Source organism: Anser cygnoides, chromosome 8 (genome assembly GCF_040182565.1).
Source record: "Anser cygnoides isolate HZ-2024a breed goose chromosome 8, Taihu_goose_T2T_genome, whole genome shotgun sequence".
NCBI classification, from domain to species: Eukaryota; Metazoa; Chordata; class Aves; order Anseriformes; family Anatidae; genus Anser; species Anser cygnoides.
The window spans coordinates 13031196-13054576 of record NC_089880.1 but is presented as its reverse complement, the minus strand read 5'-3'; the positions used below and the strand labels follow the sequence as shown (position 1 = coordinate 13054576).

Sequence of the window (23381 nt, the reverse complement as noted above, 5' to 3'; positions counted from 1 at the left end):
ATGCAGAGCATACGCAGTCCTGCCACATCGGTCTGTCCCCTGCCCACTCCCCAGGATCTCCTGGCACTGAGAACAGATGTCAACCTGTCCTGACAGAGAGACAGAGGTCTCAGAGACAGGCAGAGTCTATAAATTTCACGGGAACAGACTGTCAAACAGAGGATGGAAATTATTAGTACCTTCAAAACTGTAGTGTATCATCCATTATTAGACACCAGACATTCTGCGTGGGAGAGCAAGACGTTATAAATATCCCAGGAAGGGCAGATGCTCCATTCAGCACAAGCAGCTTACTAGACACCAGAGAATCCTAAACCCAAGCTATGGAGCCATAGGAGATAAGAGTTCATGGATCCCACCGCACTCAGTACAAGTGGGAGAAGGTTTTAGACACGTTTGGCTGATACGAGAGCCAGCCAAGAAGGCACGTCAGCCTTTGGCAAGCCTCTGGAAATGGGCCATGTGCTTTTTCCTCACCTTTCTTCCAGTGACCAAGCCGAGGCCCCACTGCATTAACACCACCGGCCTAAACCCCCCAGTGTTGAACGCATCAGAGTCCATACAGATATGTCCAGACGCTCCCTGAAAGAGAAGAGACATCCCCAGCTCCGAGGAGGAGCACTGACGGACTGAGTAGTTCCCCCCCCCCCCCGATCCCCCCGCACCACCTCTCTGCCACACGGACAGAGACTTCAGCCTCCAGCAAGATGTTTCATCGCAGCCTGCTGCCAGCAAGTGCCAAGAACGCAGCCCGAGGCAGAGGAGGAGCCTGGGGAGCTCGCAGCAGTACCACTTGCACATCATTAGCGGGCTGCTGAATCACAGCACTCGCGCCTGTCCCCCTGCACACCAGCCCGTGCTCCACACCAGACCCTGACCAGCCTCAGCGCGACCACATTTACACATTTACAAGGCAGTGACAGCATGGAGGTTGCAGGCAGCGGCACCCCACACATCCCAGCCTGGCCACGCTGAGCTCCCCACCACCAGCAGGCAGCTCGCACACCGCTCAGCACCGCGCTGCTGTCGGAGGGCAATGCCAGCAGCATGGAGCTGATGGCCAGCCTGCCTCCTGCACCTCCCTTCAGTGACCCAATTAGGGAACCCTAATTAGGCTGTTTCAGGGTGGAAGCCGGAGCCATTCTTGACAGGAATTCCCACTGCTGACCGCTGCTCCCCTGGGTGGGAACAATTAGCAGCCAGCACGGCATGCAGCCAGGCAAAGGTCACGGAGCTCACGAGGCTGAGCGCAGCCCCATCCGCTGACCCCCGTGCAGGAGGACCAGCCCCACAGGCTGTATAGGGGCAGAGCGGGCAGTCCACATGCTCGTTTAGGACCTGCACAGACCCAGTCATCACCACCTCCAGCCTCAAGGCATCCAAGAGCCCTGGTAGTGGGAAACAGCCATCTTCATTCAGCTCCTATCTGACCACGGCCCAGCCGGCCAGACCCATTTTGGGGAATTCTTTGATTTACCTGGTGAGGTCAAGTCCCAGGAGGTGCTGTCAGCCCGGTAGATCACATATCCTACACATCTGAAGGGCTTCAGCTCTGCAAAACGAGAAGGTAAGCATGTGCTACAGCGCATCTTTTATTCCATTTACTTCAGGGGTGCTTGACTCCCTGTTCTGCCAAACAAAAGGAGTGACAGCAACTGAATCTAGGCTTGTGTTTCTTACAAAAGAAAAAAAAAAATAAAATCCAGAAATCCAGTCACTGTATCCTAATTGTTCTGATCCAACCTTTCACAGCATTGCATTGAGCTAAAGGGCCGCACCTGAAAATATGCCAAGAGCTGCATGAAATGTTAATGTTGCAATTAAAACAATATGAATATTGCAGCACCGCTCTGCTGCTCCCCATCCACTGAACAATTCTCATTCAATGGAAGTCAAGTTACATTTGAGGAAATAATGAGGTCTGCTAATTAAGTCTGGCCTAGGAAGACAGCAATCTTGAAAGGAAAAAAAAAAAATCAGATCTCCCCAAAATGTGTACATTTGCTGCTGATTACCTGCAAAGGGAAATCATTAATGCTGTGCAATGCCAGGATCACAGGTCAGCACCATTGTCTTATTGCACACATCCAGAGGAAATTATCTTTTTAATGATAAAACACGTTAAGTCGTGACCCGCTTTGTCCCTAGGAGCCGAAGAGGAAATGCCAGGCTGACACTTTGCACATTCTGCAGGCAGAAATCAGACACCTGACAGTGAATGCCAAATTCGGGCCAGGCTAGCGAGAGGCAGGCGCAGGCTCCAAGGAGCGGAAGGCAGCAGCTAACGCTCGGCTGGCACGAGATGGATCCCAGGGAAGGGATTCAGCCTGGGCTGTAGCCTCAGCCCCCCAGCCACCAAGACAGCTGAGTGACAGTGATACCAGCTCAAGTTGGGGGAAGCCACGGTGAAACAGACATCAAGTCAGTCCCTGGGGAAGGCAGGCTGGGCAGGATCATTGCGTTTTAACTCTAAAAAGAGGCAACAGAGGAATACCCCCTCCCAGTCCCTTGGTGCTGCCCCAGGACACAAGCACACGTTGCAATGCCACGAGGACACAGCCTGCAAACAAGAAATGTCAGATCCAAGGGGCCCCAAGGAGACCTATACCAAACACAGAAAACCCACAGCTTTCCCACCCTCTTCTCGTCTTTCATCATCCTCCCAAATTTCTTTCCCTAAGCCAGTGGCTGGGGCTGTTACTGATCTCCCATCAGGTCTCCTGTGTTATTCCCAACCCAAAGAACTGGGCAGGGAGGGCCTGACACTATGAATTTTGTGGGGAACGCAGAAGGCTGGGAACGGGCCCATCACATCATTCTGCTTGCTGTGCTGCTGCTGATCTGGCTGCCCTTTCCCTCAGTCAGAGTTTCAGCAGCACACAACATCCACCCATCCTCTGTGAACTTTGCCATCAGACCCAGTCCGACTGAGCAGCTCGGAGCTGACCCGGAGCGGGAGAACAGCTTGCTGCCTAACGAGCAGCCTACAGCAGCCCAAGCCACTCTGCCACTACTGCAACAGCCTTCCCTAATCTACCTCCCTGCTTTCCAGCAGAAAATTCATCCATTAGAGGAGAGAATGAGGCCGCTGGGGCCCTGGCTCATTTCTTGACCACTGCTGACTCTGAACTCCCGAACTTCAGCCTGTCTGAAATACGGACAGCCTTCCTCCTCAGATCCAGGCAGAGAACGAGCCACGCAGACGGGACCTGGAAAACCAAAAGATCCAAACAAGGGGGAGCTCCAACCATCACGAAGGAAACGCTTCATGCAAAAGAGGAGAAAAACCCAGAGGAAAACATCGGAAAGGACTTCCCATGTCGTCCTAAGAGCCTCACATACCCTTTCTATCCATCTGTGGCCTCCTGGAGACGCAGGAGTTATTTCTGGCCACCGAGGTCCACCCAAGCCATGTCCTCCAGCAGCAGCTCACTTGGTTTGAGGGTGGGTAGGTGGTCTCCTGCGGCCAGCCCCCTCCTCGCCGCCTTCCCAGACACACCAGCACTTGCTGCTCTGAAGTGTCTGTTCTGCAATAAAGAGCAATAAACATGCCAGAGTAATTAATGTCTTAACAACTTATTACAATCCTCAGATAATTAATCACAAAAGCTAAACATGCTGTCTCACCCTCCTAATGTGTTAGTGCTCTAATTATTATGCCTCAATTAAGGGGAAGTCAGCGCTCCTTGCTTGGAAGTGCATGTTTAATAAGGGTGCTTGAACGCCGGCATGTTGAAGTGGGAAGGGAGGGGGGCGACGGGGGTGAAGGGAGAGGACACCATTTTTAATGAGGTTTCATGGGTGGCTCTAGGCGAGGAATTGACAGCCCCTTTCTGGGATCTCACACATGGCTGCACGTGGAACTGGGGGCCATCTGCGGTGGCTCCGGGCTCCGCTTCCCGGCGGGCTATTTATAGGAGGAGCAGCATGTGGGGCACGGAGACGGCAGGGACTGGGGATGAGCAGCGATGTTTGGCCAGCGCCAAACAGCAGAGCTGGCAGCTCGCAGAGCCGGCAGCAACAGGAGTAGGTGGTGTCCTCCATCCAGCCCCTTTCTTGCTGTGTTTCCAGACACGCGGACACTTGTCACCGCTCCTGTCCCACGGGACGTATCCGCACACCCACGTCTCTCCAGCACAGTCCTGCCTCTGTGCTTCACCTTGACCGAGCTACCCCTGGGGTGATAAGTACCGGCCCAGGGATGCGTCAGACCAGCTCTTCTGACTTCAGCCTTACCTGGTTGCTTTCCGCAGCTCCTTGAGGTGCAAGGACACGTGCAGCTGTGCGCCGTGCCTCCGAGAGCACACCCCTTAACCGTGCTTGTTTTACAGGTGGGGAAACCGGCGGCCAAAGAGATTCTCTAAGGGACTTTGTGATGGTTACCACCTCTCTGGTGCCTGGCTCTGAGCCTCACTGGCCCTTGGGAAGCCTCAGAAAGGGGTTCTCAGTGGTCAGGAGCTTGAGCAGACTGTAACAGTGCAGTGGGACCTGGGCCTCTCGCTGCAATAGCAGCAGGTCCCTGCTGTAACAAAGACACAGCTCTGCACCCATGTGTACTCACTCCTGGGGAGGGCTTTTGGTGCAAAGCACAGCCAAGGCAAAGATGGCATCACCCCCAACCACCCTGCAGCAGCGGAGCCCCTGCAGAGCAAAGGGCTGCAGAAAGGGCCTGGTGAGAGGTGGCCCAGCCCTGCGACACAGCAGGCATCCAGATCTCAGCACCACGCTAGCAGCTCTAACAGAAGAATGGCTGGAGCCCAAATCTTCCCGACAAAGTCTACCAACAATTCCTTTTTCTGATAAAAAGCTTTTGAAACAACTCCTTCGCACCACCCCCCAAGTGGTTCTTCAGAAACAAGAAAGCTCCCCCCGAACCAGCCGGGTTTCTGCTCCATCCGAGCCTTTTTAAGTTTCTCAGACAAACAAAACACCAGAAGCATTTTCAGCCTAGGTTAGACTGGAAAACGATCACATTGCATTTCCTCAAAAATGAATGCACTGTGTAGGTTTGGATGGCTCCCTCTGAGGAGTAAGGGAGAAGGAATAAGGAACGAAACAAAACAAAGCAACCCGGAGGGGACATGAATTTTAAAATACACGAACAGTTTTGGTTTTCAAATAATCAAAATGAAAAAATATTTCGCATAGTCACTTCCACAAAAATATTTTTGTCACCCTGATTCTTTGATGATTTCTCATGAAAAATAGAAAGAAAACTCTCCAACTCTGTCCATTCCATCTGTAGCACCTCTGAAAGGGAGCTGAGGTCTCCCCACACGTGCAGCCTGCGGATTTCCCCAGGGATGAGGGCTCCAGAGGAAGACTTGTCCATTGGGCCTCCCTCGATGCTGCTCTTCATTCCAACATCAGCCTTGACCTGCCCAGGCTTTCCCTCATCTCCATGATGCTGATGACTTCAGGCATCCCATTCTAGTTCCCCACGCTTGGCTGGAGACACCTAGCACAGCACTTCATCTCAGAAGCCTCGCTTCACTCCATGAGCTGCTACATGGAGGCTCCACCAGAACCCAACTGTACAGCCATCCAGGACCAGATCATCAAAACTGTTGAAGTCTGGGCAAGCACAGCTTGCCGTTACTACTTTTCTGGGGCTAGAAAATTTGGGTTGGTTATATTGGAGTCAGCCTGTTCCAAAGCATCAAGCCAGCTGAATATCTGGTGCCAGGAGTTTTGGTGAAGGTGACTGGCTTGTGTTAGCTTTCTCCAGCCCCACAGCACGCTATCTAGAAGGAAGCAGTAGCACACAGATCCTGTGCTGGGATATTCTCCCTGGGATGCTCTGGGCCCTGTTTAGCTCGTACCTAGCACCAGATACTGGACAAGGAAACAAACCTGAGCCTTCCTCCCTATGGGACCCATGTACCCAGTACCACTTGCTCTGCCAGCCTGAGCACTCTCTCATTCTCAGAAGCAAACAGAGAGGGGGGATGGCTATGCTCCTTTGCACCTTTTCCAACTGAACTCTGAGCATCGGCTGCTTGGAGTGAGCCGCTGCCCCAGGAGCATGAGCCGTGGTCTCTTGCATGCTTGCACTAAGCAGCTACTGCCATCAAGCACAGGCAGGCAGGTTCCCAGCACCCTGGAGCAGGGCCTGAATTTTGAGGGCAGACTCTGGAAGAAAGCAGATAACCACTGCATGAATAAAATATGAGATGAAAGGACCATCAGACAAAAAAAAAAAAGTCATTGCTTCCCAAAAATAGACAGTGGGTCCAAGGTGCTGGACCAAGGAGCCAGTGCCACCAGAACCCAGATGTCCCCAACCTCACAGCCCCCATCAACAAGAGCTTTCTGAGTTTGCCTCACCCTCTCCCTCTGCCTGCTGCCTTTAAGACAGTGAGCAGCACGACAGCTGGGAAACCCAATCTGGTCCAAATTTTGTTACAACCCTGCTGGTTTTTATCCTTGTTTACCAGCATTAATTTTAATGGCTTTCCTACATTAACTTTGTCCTGAACCAGTCAGAGGAAAATTTTTGCTCACTTGCCTTCTGGAGAACAGTCTGGGTAATTTTCCCTCGTCACATAACGACCTGCCTGGGCTCCTCCGCAACGACAGCCACACTGTGTACTTTGTTGAGGGCAATAAACTTCCCAAGGCTGGGGGAAGGGGAGCTGCATAGCCCTGAATATGTAAATCCATGAACCATTCATCCAGTCTTTGTTCAGTTTGGGGGTTTGGCTTGCACGGATCCAGCAGGTGGAATGTTCTTCCTCCCGTTCAGCATGGAGGGGAACTGCTGAGCCTGCACCAAGGAAATGCAATGCTTCCAGCTCAAACAGCACCCTTCCCAAAACAGCACCCTTCCCCAGGTTTGGGCAGCTTTGAACTGGGTTCATCGCTGGCCATCTGTCTCTCATTTTCCCCTGGAACCATTAGAAGTGCCTGTAAAACAGGTCCCAGAAGAGAAAATGGTGCTCGAACATGCATGAAGAATGCTTCAGAGAGGCACCTTCCTGAAGGAAACTTCCCAGCAGCATCCTGGTTGGGCTCTGCAGGAGAGAGACATCTTCTTTCCCTTTGCTCACCAGTCCCTTTCCTTCCTCCAGCTCTCAGAAAGCTATGACAGCTCAGGCCATGGGAAGAACAAGAGACACTCGGTACTTTGTCAGCACTTTTCTCTCCCTGCTACAAAATAGGGAACAGCTCTTTCCAAAGAAACGCAAGGATTCCATTCGCGCATGTTTCCAAAGCTTTCTGTTTCAGAGCGTAGGAAAAGGAATACGGTTACACAAGAGAAAGCCATTTGACGCATCACATGGTGCCCACACTAAAAGTACAGATGTTCCCTCCGTGCTCCAAGGGGCGATTTGGAAGACAGAGGGCTCAGAAATCCCAGTACATCCAACTACGAGCACCTGGGCTGCTGTAGAGAGTGTTGCCATGGAAAGAAGAGGGAAGCAACAGTTAGCAGAGATGGCTGGATTATTCCTACCAATTAACGTGAAGAATTTTGACTGCTCTTCTGTGTTTTCTGTAAGAGCCTAGCAACCACCTCAGAAGTGTTACTCACACATCTCCAAAGTGTTTGGCAGGGTCACACGCATAGCAAGCTATGCGAGCAGGGAGGGATAGCTCTCCTTTTGAAGCCTCCTGAGCACAGGCACACTACAGGTGGGTGTTTGGGACACCAGGATGCTCACGCAGCAGGTGCAGCCAGTCATCGGGGCACACGGCAGGCCACTCGGGACACCCAGGCTCTGCCTCCTGCGCCCCTCTGACATGCATGAGGCAGAACCAAGAGTGGCAAGGAAAAGGCTGGAAGAAGGAATTAGATGTTCTACCTTTTTGGGTTAAAATTGGGCGACTTGGCATTGCTCTGGTCAGAGGTCCTGGCTGGAGAATCCCCCTCCCAGGCGATCCTTCCTGCTAACAACTTGTCAGCCTGCTGTATGGGTTCACTTCAGACGCTCTGCTTCCATGAAGACTCCTGCAGCTCTGCACTAATAAAACAGAGGAAGAAACAAGACCTCTGAGATACTTTGCAACAACTCCACCATGCACTACAGAGTAAGTGACCCAGGGAGTCAGAGACCACAGCACCCCATCTTCTTCCACTGCCCAGGAGTAAGGAAAAGGAGGGCACTCCACGTGCACCAGTCTCTTGCCTCTTCCACAAAAGGGGCATTACAATCTGACAGAGAACATCTTCAGCCCATTCATTAAGTTCATGGCATTAATTGATTTCTCTCCAACCAAGCCATAAAAACCAAAGCTGCATGCAAGCTGCATCCTAAAATATCCTTGTAAATCTCAGCCACCACATTCATTAATTACAACCCAGTGATAGTTCAGGCCATTAGTTCTGGATGGTAACTTCATTTATTCCCACGTTAATGCTCGATGTCAGTGGTTATCTCATTACCACTCTATTACTTACCTACTTAATCCATCATTACAGCCCAGGCCAGAAGGAAGGAACAGAGTTTACCCTGTGTTGTAGGAAGACAATGCATCAAGCATCTAGGTAGGAATCACAAGCAAAACACTTCTGTAACCTGCAAGCTAGGGTTATATCCATTACGAAGAGGAAACATAGATGAGCGTTGTTAACACAAATACATTTCAACACTGAAAAATTGTGGATATTGAGGATTAGGGTTCCTCTTAAATCAGAAGCAAGAGCTTTGGCAAGAGTGGAAATGCATACGAGCAGTCACACAAAAATGACCTTAACTCTGCCCTCCTCCTCTTTAGACTTTCCTTTCTCCAAACCCTGGGCCAGATTCGAACAGTTTCTGCCTTCAGCATGCTAAACACTTTGAAAAGGCAGGTCAGAGTATGGGCACTGGGAGCTGCTACCTGCTGAACGCTCCAGAAAACATCCAGGCAGAATTGCAGATACTGCTAGCCCTGAGCACTAGTGACAATACACCTAACGCCACATAAAGATGCAGTAGGTACTCTCATTTCACAAACACACAGCTGGAGCTGCTCTCCTTTGGTGAGCAGGCACTTCTGAAGATGTGCTTTATTACACCTGCAGTGCTCCTGCCTGTCCCTCCGCGCGACTTGACCTACTCGACACACTGATCCAGCCCCCGGGGGTCCAATTTGGGTGTTTCAGCACAGAGAGCAACTTCTTCTTTTCATTGCTTCCCTCATCCCCCAAATAGTCTTGTTGGAGACAGCATTTCAACCTTTCCTCATGAGGAGGAGCACTCCTGCTTGACTGAGAAAAAGGGAAGCCCCCTGAGGCTGACCAGCCGTGAAACCAATGCAGGAGCCGAGGGGGTGGGAAAGGGGCTCACGGGGACATTTCTGTTGCAGTAAGGCAGGTTCTCCTAAGAGCAAACGAAGTACCCTTGCTCTGCCTAGATATGATGGCCTTACAATAGGGTGAATTCGGTTTTTACTGCTTCTAAGTGACACAATACAGAAGAACTAAGTCCTCTAATGAGGAAGAAACTGATGCCACAAAGGCAGAGAAAAGATACAGCCCCAAGTGATGTCAGGAGTGAAATATTACTGTTTTCCTCTGTGATCAGTAAACGCCCAGCTAATATGCCCGTGCTGCTCAAAGTGGACTCTAAACAGTGCTGTGGCAAGACAACTGACAGGGCAAGCCTGCAAAATGCTGCAATCAGATGTAATTAAAATACCTTCGCTTCCCTGCTTCCAACCCCTTGGCAGTGAAATCCATCACACGCTGTGGACAGAAAATAGTTAAAAATCCCCCTGAAGCTGGGCTGTTGACACCAGAGCGCACAGATTTTAATACATCCTTGATTAAACAGCTTTCTGCAGAAGGCAAAGAGCGCAGGATAGGAGCTGGGTGATGAGCTAGAGGACCATACTAGAAAGAATGGCCCAGGGAATGCAATTGCTGCTGCAGGGGAAAGCCGTCTCCCCAGCCAACAGACCAGAGTCTAGAAGAGCCCCATCCCATGGGAAACAGGCTGCAGCTCTTTGCTCCCATGCCAGGCTGCTGCCCCCAAGCTCTCTGCCCCCAACTCAGGCCAGGAACACCATGCACACTGCAGTGTCCTGCAGCCTCTGATGAGAGGCTGTGGTGAAAGCAAGCAGCAGAAAGGCTCACACAGTGCTCAGTGGGAGACAGAGCCAGCATTTCCATCCCTGATGTTACACAGCACGGGTGGATTCTCCAGGATGTAGTAGGATACCAGCTTGAAGAGCGGTTTTCCCCATAGGCATTCATAACATCTCTTTCTTGTTCTACCTCACACAGATGCTCCTGGACTGATAAGGAATGAACTCTCTTGGCAGAGGGGGGCAGAGATAAAGTCTTCCCCAGCCATCTATTTATATCAAGCCAGTAGGAACTCATTATCTTTAAGATCTCTGGCACGCACAGCTGGAATCAGTCATCAGGCTGGAAAGTTATTAGAGGTGGGCAAGAGGGAGCCAGAACTCATTAACCCTGTTTTCTCAGAAAAGCAACCTCAAGATAAGAAGTAAGGGTGTTACAAGTGGGTTCGGGCAGCTGTCCTGTCCGACTCTGAGAGCTCGGAAAGAGAAAACCCAGACAGGACAGTGAATTGAGCATAGCCCACGAGCTCAGAACATGGCACAAGGAGACCTACTGCACCCAGAGCTGAGGTTACTGAGGTTAAATACCTTCAGTGGGCACACAGGCTCTGCAAAGGGTGCTACAGGCATAGGTGCAGGCCATGGATCTGCACAAACTAGCGACCAGTGCTTACCAGTCCTGTGCCTGTGTACTTCTGGCCCATAATGGTGGTCAAGAGCTCTGCAGCTGCTATTATCTGGTAGAGAAGACTTGCACATGTCCCAGAAGAAAAGGGGCTTTCCCATCATATATTCCACAGGCTTTGTATATGAAGATATTTGGTAAAATACTCCAGATCAGGAAGAAATTATAAATCAGAAAGAATAACATATTCAGTATTGCCAGCTCTCACAGTAGTAAAGCACCTGCTCCTGGAGTCAGCGGATTTGCACAACATTCATCTCATTCCTCATCTACTTCAAAGGGTTCAACAAGAGGCTTGAAATCCATAATCTCCCCCCACCCATCCCAGCCTGAAAGAAGCCAAGGCAAACAGCAAGAATCCCATATTTGGCACCCCCTTTATTGTTTTGCCAGGACTTGCCTGTCAGTACCCCATACAAACCTGACACTCGGGAACCATCAGCTATTTGCACTTACACATTTTGAGACTGAGAGGGCTTTTGGTCCCAGCCCTGCACTATGTTCAGAGTCCTGGTTCACAAGCACAGTACAAGAGATCTTCAGATCTGCAAATAGCTGAGAGGAAGCCGAGTTCCCTTCTGAGTCATCAGAAATCCAAAGCCATGCTAGCAAATGAACGGCCTCAGCAGCCGCAGAGAGCACTGCGCCTCCACCTTCCCTGCAGCACTTTAGTCTGGGTAAGTAAAATTGTGTCTCCAACAAGAAAGCAGGTGTTTTAAAAATGCGTTCACCAATACATCTCAATTAACAATGTTTTAAACACCATTTCACACCCAGCCCAAGTGAAGATATAGCCATATCTCGGGCTGAGAGAGGAGTGCCCTCCCACAAGGTATCACAGCCACTTGTAGCCCCCATTTTTGCACCTGGTAAAGGATTTGAGGCAGGTGGGCAGGAAGCATCTTTACCCTAAAGCAGCCTTATGCAAAGTCTCATCTTTGAAAAGAGAGCTGAGCAGTAAATGTGACCTTCTTGCAACTTTTCTTGCTCAAAAAGTCATTGCCCAAAACTTACTGGGGCTATATGTATGCAGGCACCTGCTCGCAGAGACAGAGAGAGGAGCAGCTGGTGCTTGCCTTGGTCTCTTGACGGTCAGCTCAGTCACTGACATTTGAGCATTTTTTCCCCCTGCAAACAAAACCCATCAGCTGAGCACTCCCAGGGAAGTAGCACGGCCACAGCAAACTCCCAGAAAAAGCCTTGGCAGCATTCCCCTTGCTCTGCGGCTGTGAGCGAGCCGGAGTAACAGAGCACGCCACATGGAACAGCAGAAGCTGAATGATGCACGTGTTACTGCAAGGAAAATAAACAGTTTTATGGGGGTGGGGGGAAGGGAAAGCACGTCCCTAACAAATACTTATTAAAACACAACCTTATCCTCGTCTGACCCTAACTCCGACTGAAGAAAACTGGGAGACTGGCATAGCTGTCGGTGCACTCAGGCGATGTCACTGACCATCCATGTATATAATTGCCCAGGAGGTCCCAGAACAACCCCCTCGCCTTTCCTCCGGCGCACTTAGCTGCATCATTTTAAGTCACCAGTGTTTTTAAGGCTGCTCAGCCTTGCTCTCCAGGCTCCCAGAGCTCTCTGACATCGAAGCATCTTCCAGTTACCCCAGACAGCCTCTTGGAGCAGCCAGCTCACCGTGCACCTTGTTCTCCTCTGCCTGTCTTGGATCCAAAAGGATACTCAAGTCACAAGTCCTGCAACCCCTGTCGAAGGTCTTCCATGTCTTTTGCAGAGATCAGCAAGGGAGGTGCTTCCCATCCAAGCAAGCCAGCATGCTCCGTCAAGAGAAGAGATAAATGGGTTTGGGGGCTTCAGAAAGCCCTCTAGCTTAGGACCCAAGTGTGTTTGCCCTATCAACAGCTACACCACTGCTTGACAGGAGCAGAGGCATGACCAGATTTTATTGATGCTAGGGGACATATGGATAAGAAATCTTGGGAAAGCTAGACATGTGCTGAAGGGTTTGACAGACTCATGAAAAAGGTCACCTCTGCTGACCACCCAGCCAGCAAAGGGCTTGGTGTAGCCTCCCCATCAGTCACTGCCCATCAAGCATAATCACAGGGCATAACAAGTCTTTAAATAAACTTCACATTTAAAAAGTAACAAAGAACCAGGAAAAAGAACACTGGAAGGGGAGAGCTGAAGTTCCACCACTATAAGAAACCATGAAGACAATGCTCATTTCACATTTTCAAACCTCTAAGAGTTGACTTTTTTGTTCCTCAGCTTCAATCACCTCTCCGCTAGTGAGATTTGGCACTAGCCCGGATCCCCTGAGGAAGCAGAGGCAAGGATTTTTCCAAAGGATTTGTCACCCACATCTCCTGCAATGCTCCCCTGGGGATTTTCTAATGAGCAAGGCTCTCTTCTGAAAAAAATAAAATAAAAGCCTACCTTTAAAAGACTAGGCCATGGCCATGAGAAACCCAAGAGCAATATTTTTAACTTCGAACCTCGTGTTTGCCCATCAGCACTGCTGCCCTCCACCTGTTTCAGTAGGATGTTTTCATTATTGTTCAATTTGCAGTGAGTTTAGCTTCACGTCCTTCATTGGATTATTTTTATATTTAATGTCCTCTCCTCTCCTACTCTTCTTTTTATAGAATGGTAATCCAAGTCCCTTGGTAAGGCTGAGTAATCTTGATCAGATTTTAATCAAAGTAAGCCAGATCCTCAGCTGCCAGGATTGATGCATCTGCCTTTAAATATTTGAACTATGTTGCTTTACCCCAGCAAGGAGCAAGCCCCATCCTTTCAGAAAATTTAAATTCCTCCCTATGCATCAAACTAAAACAACAATACAGAACAAGTGACCTGCTGTGAAGGGGGTTTAATTTATAAAACCAATACCCAGGATTTCAGAACTAAATGAAAATCTGAGATAATCCCTCCCTAAATCCAGCCTGGGAAAAAAACTCTGGACAGATCAGTATCAAGTAACTTCTTAAACACACTTTTTCCTCTTGTGAAATCTAGCGTCAAGCCTGAGTCAGAGGGAAGCTACCCACAGTGCCTCGCTCTGACATGACCCAGAGAATCACATTTTCCGCTGGTATAGAAATTGCATATTTTACCCATGCAGGCTTCTCCAGAATGGACCCACTTCTGCTTTGTTCAGCAATGACCCTCAGTGTCGCTGCCAAACCCCGGCATCCAAAATCAGCATATTAGTTGAAAAATAATGAGATTTCTGGAATACAAAATGCTGGTTCCATTCTCCTTGCCTTTAAAGATGACATGTGCTGGCGTCCCTCCACAGATGAGAAAGATAAAAAAGTACTTACATGAAAGAGAGTCTCATCTAATCACCTGACTGCAGGAGACAAGGCTGAGGTTGAGAGGGAGGCTGTCCCACGGAATGTGTCAGGGTTTGGACTGCAGAGTCCAAGCGAAGCCAGAAATAGATGCCTGCCTGGCAGACTGGTAAAGGCAAACTAAGAGGGTTATACTGATTTACTTCCACATTTGGGGCTGAACTCCTTGGTAACATTAGGTTTTTCACAGGTTCTCTTAGGTCATTTTTACTGAGACAGAAGCTAAATCAAAAGCACATCCTGTACTTAAGCATCTCCTGAGGAGTTACACCGATGTATGGCAGTAAATATGCATTTCCATCCTTACTGCTAGGATGGTATATGGTTCTGGCAAAACCTGAAGACCTTTCTCTAGTTTCAGCCCACTCCTGAACAGGAGGAGGACAACTTGAGCATCTCATTCTGTCTTTAGACAATCCATCAGCTGGACCTGCCCTCATTACTGGCTCCAGCTGGGTTAGCCAGCGAGCAGGCAAGCTGGAATCAAATCCTGTCCTGCTCATGACTGTTTTTGCCATTCTGCTTCACAACCACACAGCTCACTTTTGCTCTCCACACCCCAAAGTCAAGGCGTGCCAAACCTGGTAAAAATAAAGTCATCCCCTTGGAAGAGCCCAAGACATAGCCCAAACCTTGAACTGCACTTGGATCTTTACCATGTCCTTCACGCAAGCCCAGTAAAACCAGTGACCCGCTCAGCAGAACAAACGATACAGGATTAGATGCTGCCACACTAGGGACAAAGCCATAGGAGAGTGCTGTTAAGATGCTATTGCTCAATAAGGGGACCAAAGAGGGGTTGAGGAAAAAAAAAAAAATTATCTGGTAGTTATGATAGTTCTAAGTAGAAAGCACAAAAAGACAGATCTAAGGATGAGGAGTTTGTTTCTTCCCCAATGGCTCCTCCACAGCTCTGTGGAGTAGACAAGTGCTCCAACAGACACAACCCCACCAATTTCCCCCATACAGAAGGAACCAAAAAGGCAGCAAAGCCCCTGCTGTCACATCCAGGGCCTGGCCCCAAGTCCTGCGGGTCTGGGGGACCATCCAGGCAGAGCTTGCCAGTGACTCTTCCCACCCACAGCCAGGCCAGGATGGATTTTGGGAAAGTCCTGGACTTGCAGTTAGCCTCTGTTTGGGAAGAGCCAAAGGCCATCGGAAAGCATAGAGCTGACAGCATGGGGCCTGCAGAAGGCAAGAGATAAGGGATATAAGAGATAAGAAAGCAAGGATAAGGGATCACTTGCCAGTTCTCTTAGTCCTAGCCATAGGGAGGTGAGAGACAACGATGCGTTTAGCAAGAAGGGTTAAATCCAAGTTGCTGGTTGCTCTTCCAGCCTCTAGACTTGCCAGACAAGCTGCCCACACTGCATCAATCTGGCTGCAAGCAGACAGCTGGGAAAGCTAAGGCGAATCAGCTAAGGTGTGACTCAACACAGGTTGCATATTAATAGGCATTGCACGCCTATTGAAGCGCCCTGCAAACAGTCTCACGAAGGAGCCTACACAGAGAACATCCACAGAGGGGTTAATGACCATCAGGTCCCGCAAGCAGGCTGCGTCTTTTGTCCGTTCCTATTAGCTCACCCGAGCATCCCTGATGCGAGCCACGGGTTCCTACAGCAGATGGTCTTATTAGTGCCCACGTGCAGCAACGAGGAGACGCCAACAGGTGGCCCAGACAGTAACCGAAACACTTCACCCCACTTGCCCCAAAACAGGTTCAAGATCATGCCAAGGGCGACCAGGATCAAAGCAGACAAAGATGTCACGCGTAAGTGGTCCGGATTATCCTCACACGTCTTCTGCGCTGCTAAGATCTCAGCTGGAGCATAATGTCCTACTTGGGATGCTGATCTCCAAGACCATATGAACAACTGGAGACAGTCCAAAGGAGGCAGACAACAGCGAGTGGAAATCTATAGGAGAGGGTAGGCAAGGAAAGATGGAAAGCTGAAGATGTGGTTACAGTCTTCAGGCAAGCAAAAAGGAAGTAGGGGGAAAAACCTGTTCCTAGCGCTGCTGTAGGAAGGACAAGAAATCCTAATTTTAATTTAAAACACGGGCCCTTTCAGTCCAGGAGTAGTAAAAGTTTCCAAGCGTATGGACTGCAAAAGCAGTAGGTAGTTGTCACTTCTCTGCTTTCTTCAAGACACCCGTACTTAAATTAAACCCTTTGGGCTGCACTACAGGAGACCCCATAACTCAGCCACGAGGCAGTCAAGAGAGTTACGAGCTCATTCTGCACTGCGACGTGGGAACAGATAGTCCAATGCCAGCAAAAAAGAAATTAATTTCCAGCTCATCATAAAAAACAAAAAACAAAAAGCCACAGAGCAGCTGCCGCTTAGAGGGACCTTTAAAAACCCTTCCAGAGTGAGAAGGGCAGCAGGGGAGGGAGTGGGTCCGTGCCATTTAATGGCTGGCAGGAGTAGGGGAAGGAGTGGCAAATCTGGCGCCTACAACATCTCCTGAGCTTTGGATCTGCTAGAATTTTGGCAGGAGACCAGGATTTGCACCATCCTCTTGGTTTTTTGTCCTACCTGCCCGCTGACTTCTTGTGAGTAAAAAAAAAAAAAAAAACAACTGCTTTGTTGGCTGCTTCATCGTGAGTCTGCCCTATTCCAGATGTACTTGCTGGAGCTAATTTCTGCATCATATCTTCGTATTTGTCCAAGCCAAAACTCTTTATGCTCTGTAGCCCAAACCACCCTGGATTTCAGCTCTTCATATATTTTTGGCTGGATCTGGAGTTCAGGGAGCTTGAGAGATGCTTGGAGAAACCATGCAAGCTCTGCCTATTTGCCTCGCTACTCATCCGAGAGCAGCTCGATACAGAGCCACGGCAAAGCCTCACCATCCGATGGCAAGTCTCCTAGTGACGCAGATAAGGCTCGCAGCAGGTTTCACTGGAGATCCAGCCGTTCCTGAAGGCCAGCCTTAAGTTTTAAGCCCAGAAATATTCGAGTTTCTCCTCTCACGTTGACTCGCATTCGTGCGAGGCTTGGCTCAGACCATCACACACACATTTGCGAGGCTGAGCACAAAGTCAGCTCAGCTGAGAAGAAACTTCTTGACCTCTTCCACCTCTCCGCTCCTTCTGCCACGTGCATTGCTGAGAGAGCACGAGACACGTCTGCACTGCAGCGAACTATCAGGCTCTGTGCTCTGCCTCCTGCTTTGTTTATAGAGAGTTTGGGGAGATTTGCAGGCCTGGTGATGAATTATAGGGAGGAAGACAAACATATTTTACTGTTCTGGGCGAGGAGCGCTGGAGTCCCACGGACATCTGGAGGAATTATTTGCAGAAAATTAACATTGTTTGTCATTTGCATGATGAACTTCTGGGTCTCAAATGAATGATGGGAAGAAACCGGTGGGAGATGTTCATTATCCCTGATGGAGTGAAGCCCCTTGACATGATGCTAAGGTCGCCATGATCTATGGACCTGCTGACTGACAACTCCGAGTGCTCTGGAATTGAACACACGATATAACTGGGGGCGGAAGCGATCTGCCACATTAAATGCCGAGGCGTTAATAACTGTTGCTTGCCTCTGATTGCCGGAGTTTTGGATGCACTCGTTCTGGCTGTTTCACAGGGCAAACATGTTAACCCCTTCCTGACTACCGACTAATTTCAAAGGGCACAGCATTCAGCAAGACATCTACAGATATCCAGGCAGCATCACAGATTAAAAGTAGTTTTCCAGGCTTGCTTGTTTATCTCTTGATGTGTCTTTCGGGAACGTGTTCTCAGAAGTTCCCTGACACAGATTCCCCACCTCTGGCTCTGCAGCAGCTTCGAGCCCCAGACTGCAGCACACCACGTGCCTTCACCAGCCCTGCAAGGGAGATGCTCAAAGTCACAGCATGGCACAGAAGCCCCTCCAAGTTTTCCCAGTCCTCCAGCACAGCACACCTTGTTCCCACATCTGTTAATATTTGCCACTTGGGAGCTAACTTCAGATTTCTTCCTTGCGGCTCCAACCTGCTCTGATGCCAGGGAGCAGCTCTTTTCAAGAGCTGGGAATACCAATAGCTGCGAGGCAGGCACTCGGAGGAATCGCTTCTGAGAAACACCGTCTCGCTTAGGACATGGCACTTGGCTTCCAAGCATCTCAGTTTCTTCCTTTGAAAACCTGAAATATTCTTTAACCTGCTTCTGAATATTGCTCCTATGTCCTCTGGGTCAGCATTTCCCAAACTGGGGGGTAAGGTCCCCTCTCCCTCCCAAGCAAAGAGGCATGGCTGGGTACAGAAGGGGTGTGAGCTGTCCCCAGAGAGGAGCAGTGCAGGGGCATTAGCAGTGCCAGCCTCGTTTAAGAGGGCAAGAAAAGCAGAGGGCACTTGGGCCCATAGAGAATTCACTCACAGAAGCAGTGCCTCGAGTGCTTTTGTAAGCTCCTCTCAATTCCTTTTACCAGTGCTTTCACCACCTACCTCTAAGCAGGGAGAGCGGCGCTCCCCTTCCTCACAGAGCTGCTAGGAAGACAAATTCACAGACATTTTTGAGACAAAGGAGAATGATGGGTACTTGCTGAAAGACAGAAATCAGAAACCCAAATATTGGCTCAAAATGACGACAGGACCACAGAAACATCACCACACAACAAGGAAAGCAAGAGAAACCCTCAGCTGTGGACCCAAGCCTCCAGAGGAGCACGAAGGGGTAGAGATCTGAGGAGAGATAATTGCACCGACAATATTCTCTGTGCAAAGGTACAGCAAAAATATGCTGACACCTTGTCTCATATTAAGCAAAGCACCGTGCTGATTAACAAGGGCAGAAAACTCAGCCCCTACCGCTCGGAAACATCTCAATGCCATGACACAAGGAACAAGTGGATGGGGCAGCATGGTTTGATCTCACCGGGAAGGAGAGGGACGGGAGCACTGTGTAGGTTTAGGGCAGGTGTGCGAGAGCCAGCATCGTACCCACCTTCGTGCTGTGAACAAACGCAGCCCAGGTAATGGCTCCACTCCAAGCTCTGTCCCCTCTTACTGGGAGCTGAGGCGGCGAAGAAAAATGAGCATCTGGAAGTCCATATGAATAAGCTAACGTCGCAGGGCTGTCAGTCATGTGCTAATACCCTTAGCTAAAGCAACATATTGATCCTGATTGCCTGGAATTGCACTTGAAAAGGGCTGGGTGACATTTCCAAGGAGACATGAGCTACTTTCAAGTCAATTAGCGGCATCGGAGGATTCATGCCGAGGGGACGCACTCACCTCTGAGGAATGCCAGGAGAGAATGAGAATTGAATTAAGCCTCTTCATACGCCGAGAAACAAATCCTTTAATGGCCTGTAACAGCTGACGGGACACTCAGGGTCGCCAAAAGCATGCTGGCAGCAGCTAGGTGAAGAAGCTTCCTATGATGAAGCTGGGGACTGCAGAGGAGCTGAATCCCTGCTAAGAGCCCAGGAGGGCACGCAGTGCTCCGTGGGATAATCCTCTAGATAAGGGAACAAGGGGGGAGCAAAGTGTAAGGTCCAGGTCAACAACACATGTAAAGCTCTCAAATCCTCTCCAGGTATCTGACCTCTCTTGGGGCTCAACAGGAACACCACAACCAGCAGCAGCTCACTTAGGACCGAACAGCATGGGACCCTGGTAGAACAAGCCCTGAATGATAAGCCCAAGGACCAAGGCACAGCCAGGATTTAAATGAGATCTTCTGTCAGCTGCTTTCCCCAGAAATTCCTTCTTTACATGGATCCCAAAGACTCCTGCAGAGCCTAGGACCCCAAACAAGTTTGAAACCAGCAGAGCAAATCCCAAGGCAGAGAAATCAGGGTAATTTTCCAATCCCTGATCCTTTTTCTACTTGCGGGTGCTCCGACCTATATTTAGTTTCCATGGTTCCTTTTATGTTCCTATAAACATGAGGCTTGTACCTGAATTCAAGGCTTTCTGGACAGCTTTACAAAGATGATTTCCTGCTTTCTTACAGCACCTGCGGTCATTCTGTCACACAAACCAAGGAGCATAGCTCTTCGATCCCCGTGCAGAAGGGCGAGGAGTTCTGGTGAAAAGCACTTCAATCCATTTTGCAAGGTGAAAACAAGTCCAGCAGCTATAGAATGACCAGGAAGCCTCAGAGCTCCCAGGAGTATTTGAATCTTCCTGAATAAAGCATGGGGAAAAAAAATGTAAGAGAAACCAACCTGTTTTCTCCAGTATCAGTTCTGCAAGGAGCTCTGCAAGCTCTCAGATGCTGTAGGCTTTCTTACACGGACAGCTAATAACATCTGCCAGCCAGAAGCCCAGTGCCATCTTCAACATACTGGTGACATTCAGAGGCCTCAGAAATGCCAGTGTCATCTTCTGCATGTTGCACCACCCCAGGGAAAGCTTCCCCTTCCCTGCAGCCTCCGAAGCCAAGCAGCTCAGCCTAAGAGCCAAACCGTGTCCTCATCCACCCACCACACCAGGGATGCTGCTGCAGGAGCACTGACGGGGCTGATCCTTCTGGCAGGAAACCACAGCTGCAGCAGTGCACGTTTTACTGGGTGAGAAATCCCCCAGTTTGCTCCCCATCCTTGCCACGAGGCAGGTTTTCCTAGTCCAGCACAAGCCAAGACCCTTGCTGCATGCTCCTGGCTTTCCCCTTTCCCTCTTCTCCCCACTGCCGTGGCCCTGAGCTGAGGCACAGAGACAGCCGGCTCCAGTCCCCAAGGAAATCAAATGGAAGTAGTTCCTTTTAACTCAGCTGAAGAAAAGAGACTGTGTTCATAAACCTGCAGGCTTCAAGAATAAATGAATCTCCTAATAGCCCCTGCAGACAGGAGGAGACTTGGGCAACGGATTCTCCCCTGGGTGAACCACCGAGTGTCCCTCCAAGTTCTCAGCCACCATCTCTCACTGGAGATCCTAGCACAGCTGGTGATTTTCCAGAGCCAAAACTGAAAGCAGAATTATGACACACCCAACAAGCCCTCCAGAGCCAGGATCCCCATCCTTTCGGTGACAGGCATCACACACACCTCGAAACAGAAACGTTTATCCAAAGCACAGCCAGAAAGCTTAAAGAAACCCATTTTCACTAGAACAACACAGAGGAGGGTATCAGGCTCATTTTGCAAGGACTGGTAGGAGCCCAGATCTCAATTAAAGCTAGCAGGGCTCAAAATAGCCTTTTGCAGTATTTCAGCCTGCACCATAAACTGCGGGTCATATTTCTGAAAGCACCTGAGCGACACAAACGTCCGAGCTGCGGTTTCAAAGTGCCCCTTGTTTCAGCACCCGCATATTTTCTTCCGTGGATGGAATATGGTTAGGAGTGACACATGACTACTGTGCAGTACTAAAAAAGTCCAGCAGATCACACTGGTACAGACAGAGGCTGTGCTTACAGGCTGAGAGCGGATGCATACAAGCAACTTTTCCAAGGCTGCACAGTAAATCCAAAGCACAACAGAGACTAACCCCAGGTCTTCCAGACTCTCCATTTTCTCCCAAACTGCCGCACTTTCCTTTGTCTGCTCTTAAAAGCCAACTTCAGGATACAGTATGGCAGCATGGACACACTCAGCAGCCATTCCTCTAGTGAGGAGCACAACAGAGAGAGAGAATCCGCTCTTTGTGCAATAGGAAGAAAGCAGAGGGGAGCAGCAGGGTGCTCCTGACAAGATGGGAAGGAAAGCAAAGGGGGTTTATGTATTTTTTTTGCCTTTACTGTGAAGAGACGTCTGCATTTCCCTTATTAACGGCAAGGCTCAGCCCTAGCTAGAGAACAGCAGGAGAGGCTAAAAAACGGGATCTTTTCAAAGCACCATTTATCTATAAATATTGAGCACAAGCTATTGCCCAAAAGAGCAGCCCATTAAGTTTCTGGGGCACTCTCAGCCATGCAGGAAGCCAAATTTGTTGACTTAATGACCCCTTCTGTGTTTTCAAGCAAAGCAACACCATCCCGCCAGCCACCAGCAGCCCAGGAGGACCCCACCCTCTCCAGGATGCCTGTAGTGTCTCTGAGGCTGTAGGCAGGGCAGAGGGACTGTCAGAGGTGCCAGAGGTGGATGCGCCCAGCTGGCTAGGTGATGAGCTGGGTTAAGGGTGGGCTCCGTGCTTGGTCGGTGGAAGAGGGAGTGAGAAGAGGGTCAGGGAAGCTGGAGGGTTGGGAACAGGGAAGACTCGCCCTGGCTTTTAAAGCTGTTCGCCCTCACCCTGCTTGCCATTATGAATTTCATCTGTCCTTGGCACAGACGACACAAAACCCAACCTTGTGTCAAGTTGGAGGAGGGTTCAGGTCATTTTCCTCAGAGCCAGCTTTAATTCTCTTCAAGCCCCAGTTCACCCCAGCACCCCCCTATCGCAGCAGCCTCAGGGAACCCAGAACCAGCGACCCCAGAGCCCACATCCCCACACCAGGAAACCTCTTCAATCCACACACCCCAGGAGATCCTCCCCCTGCCTTCTCACATCTAGCCCTGAGGGCTCAGCTGTGTCTTTTCGCATACATATTTTTATGGAGGCAGGGGAAATTAAGTTTTATTGCAATCAGGGCTGTGATTCTCTTTGTCACATGCTCCTACAACACGGGGCGTCGACATGACATGTATCACCAGGAGGGCCACCAGTAAAACCGCAAGAACTAGCAACCGAAAGACCTCGGTTCAGGCCAGAGGCAAGGAAAAGACACGACATGACAAGTGGCTGAACATCTTGTATTGCTCTCGCGTGTGTCCTCGGGTCAGGTGTGGAGCACAGACAGTAAGCCAAAGCGATGAAACAGCGCTGAGCATGTTTTCCTTGCCCTGTGCCATTCATACTTGAAGGCTGTTACAGCTGCAGCCACACGCTCCCCACGCAGCTACAGACAATGAGGGTTTTTGCTCTCTAAATCTACATCTCTAATCTAAAAGCCTATGGATAAAAACCAGGCTTGGGAAAAAGAGCAAGGTCTAGCTTTCACCATCCAAGAGCTGGCTGAGCAACAGCCTGAGTGCCAACAGGACAGAGATAACAATACCAAATTGGATAAAAAAAATCAATTGTTCTATAAAGGCTTTCTGGGACCACTAGTTAATTAAGCTGGCAGTGGATAGGAGTCTATATAACAAGTTCTGATCAGCCTTCAGCGGGTGAGATTAAAGAAGAGGAGTGGGTTTTGGTGCCCACCCTCTGCCTGCCTGTAAAAAAAAGCAAACCTATTCTTTCTCTGCATGCTCTCTACTTTCACAGAGCAGCAAGAGTTAAAACCAAATCCAGGCTGCTTCAGCAAAAGCACAGACACTGCCAAGCACATGAACACGAGGGAGAAGGCGAGCACAAGCCCGCGGCTTGCAAGCTGCCCAGCTTTATTATTTTCTGAAAAAGAGAGACATCTTAGTGCAAAGGTTTGTCAAGA

At 49.7% G+C, this 23381-nt stretch overlaps 2 long non-coding RNA genes across 4 annotated transcripts in view; both read right to left on the bottom strand.

The window, feature by feature from the left end:
• Nucleotides 1-23381, bottom strand: part of LOC125183938 (uncharacterized) — a 54335-nt gene that overhangs the window by 2054 nt on the left and 28900 nt on the right. For 2 of the 3 annotated variants that reach the window (XR_007166772.2, XR_007166774.2), the window contains exons 3-6: nt 7806-7964; nt 3343-3527; nt 1478-1552; nt 478-582 (exon numbers count right to left, since the gene is read on the bottom strand). This is a non-coding gene — a long non-coding RNA (uncharacterized lncRNA). Of the gene's footprint in view, nt 1-477; nt 583-1477; nt 1553-3342; nt 3528-7805; nt 7965-8401; nt 9190-23381 lie in introns of those variants that run through there. The other variant, XR_010833092.1, reaches the window with a different exon arrangement.
• LOC136791335 (uncharacterized) lies at nt 18783-20145 on the bottom strand. Its single transcript, XR_010833096.1, has 3 exons — nt 19927-20145; nt 19259-19484; nt 18783-19063 (listed from the first exon to the last, which is right to left on the bottom strand). It is a non-coding gene; the product is annotated as an uncharacterized lncRNA (long non-coding RNA).